General features: G+C 39.1%; 1 non-coding gene across 1 annotated transcript; it reads right to left on the reverse strand.

The window, feature by feature from the left end:
- Positions 1-2,156: 2,156 nt before the first annotated feature.
- Positions 2,157-2,228, reverse strand: TRNAG-CCC. Its single transcript has one exon. It is a non-coding gene; the product is annotated as a tRNA-Gly (tRNA).
- Positions 2,229-2,453: the final 225 nt, after the last annotated feature.

Here is a 2,453-nt window from a genome sequence, read left to right on the forward strand (position 1 = left end):
TATTTTACGTGGTCGGCTTTTCGAAAATCGATCATATGGTCTCAGCCATATGAAAGTCGACTTTCTGAGAAGTCGACCATGTAAAGTAGACCTATATATATATATATATATATATATATATATATATATATATATATATATATATATCAAGCCAACTTGAGCATGCAGGGTAAACTTTTGTCTGTTCATGTGTTTTGGTACCTAGAAAACTGATACAGGAGTTAGGTAATGAATAATGTGATGGTCTGAGTACAGTAAGGTATATAAAATAATCACTAGAAATTTTGCAGACAGTTTAAGATGTGTGAAGGGTGATTTGGGTATACAGCAAAGATGACAACTCTACCAGAAGAATAAATGGTCAAGCAGTTAAATGTCTAGCAACTTCACGTCAAGCAGAGGAATAAATGGAAAACAGTTAAATGTCTAGCATATTGATGTCTGGGACAATATGTACTTACCATTAAGTCAAATGGACAGCCAGCAGTACTCAACACAGGCAAAACAGCAATGTCTAATTAGGTTTGAAGTTATCAGTGCAAAGTTAATGTTATCATTGAAATATGGTGCAAATGACACAATGTATGGACATCGCTCCCATAAGTGAAGGTAATAAAAGCTGGTTGAAAAGATTAAACAACAAATGGGATATACTGTTGGGAGACAAGCATAAGAGAATAACAGGGCTGGTAGGATTACAGAGACAAGACAAGTATGTGTTACAATACAAGGATAATTCTGTAGTGGAAGGGATGGGATAAGTGTAGCTATAAAATTATGTTATGCTCATATAATGCATGCAGTATTATACATGGATAGTGCTTTGTGGTAAAAAAAAATCAGATTTTTAGTTTTGTTCATTAAGGTATATTGATGTAAGCAAAGGACTGTGATGTATCTATAGGTCCTGAATAATGTATTTTTTATGACGTATTTAAAAAAAAAACATACAGTGGGCAGTTGGTGGGTAACTAGGTTTAGTCATGTAGGACCAGTAGACCTACAAGGGAAAGTTTGCTAGACGGAAATCATAGCCTTTATATCTAAGTCTGTATACTGTATAGAATGTCAGTGGGCATTCAGGTGTTGGGACAGTTAAAGAGACACACAGAGCTTGGCCAGACTTGACTTAAAATAACACAAAGTTATAGGCAGACATAAAACAACTGACTCTTCTGAGCAGGTGATAGTGTGATTGACTCATCTGACTGATAAAGGATCAAGTGGTCAAATGAGAAGGTAGTGAGTCTAAGCACATAATTCAGTAGCAATGATTATCAGGAAAATGTAGCACAGGCAGCTGTTATGTAACTGCAGATAACAGACACAGAAGGAGGCAACAGAGAACCAGGAGATATCTAGGTATAAGAAGGGGACACAGGAAAGTTCACTTAAAAAGTGTGTGTGTGTGTGTGTGTGTGTGTGTGTGTGTGTGTGTGTGTGTGTGTGTGTGTGTGTGTGTGTGTGTGTGCACTGCGTGTATGCGTGTGTGTGTGTGTGTGTGTGTGTGTGTGTGTGTGTGTGTGTGTGTGTGTGTGTGTGCACTCGCATGTGCACGTGTGTGTGTGTGTGTGTGTGTGTGTGTGTGTGTGTGTGTGTGTGTGTGTGTGTGTGTGTGTGTGTGTGTGTGTGTGTGTGCAAGCGCATGCATGCGTGTGTACATGCATGTGTATGTGCATGCGCACTCATGCGTACATATATAAAGAAGCTAGGACTGAACTAGAGCAGGTACAGAAGCCATCTGACCAAGAACAACCCACATTCACAGTGAAACAATCAGTAAAAAAGGATATGATGGACAGTGAGGATAGCTAGAAAGGTAAGTATTTTTCATGGAAAGAAACAGGGAAAGCTCCTATCTTTGAATCAGTTCAGCTGTAAGAGAGTTGAAGGAAGGAAGAAAGAAGAAAACTGGTTAAGAAGCAGAACTAAAATACTGTAGATCAGGAGCAGTAATTAGGTTTATAGATTAGTACTAAGCTAACTGCCCTTGTGAGTCATTTTAAGCCTAGCCAATTGTCCCTTGCAAGACTCAAACCCTGCACCTTGTGTTTGTAAGGCAAACACCTTAACCATTAGGCCACCCTCCCAACCAAAAAATAAGCTGTGCATCTTTGCAGCAGGATCCAGAAGAGTGTTTAAATGTACAGACGTCTTGCATTGGCCAGGAATTGAACCGGGGACAACTGCTTGGGAGGCAGCTATGCTCACCACTATACCACCAATGCTACCGCTATAACAATAATTCTAATTCACAATGAGGTCAATTTAGGCATAAAGTAGAGAGGTTGGAAGTGTTTAGATATGTGTATAGTAAGAGAAAAACATGGCTAAATATTGAGTAAAGGGTGTGTTACATGGACTCAGTGAAAACTGAGGGTCAGTCTTGCTGAAAACTCAGTGCAGCTAAGGTAGTCATCATAACAGAAGAATGCTCAGCGTAGTTGGTGGTT

The sequence above is a fragment of the Protopterus annectens genome, chromosome 7.part0 (genome assembly GCF_019279795.1).
Source record: "Protopterus annectens isolate FY-2018-M chromosome 7.part0, PAN1.0, whole genome shotgun sequence".
In the NCBI taxonomy this organism is placed as follows: Eukaryota; Metazoa; Chordata; order Ceratodontiformes; family Protopteridae; genus Protopterus; species Protopterus annectens.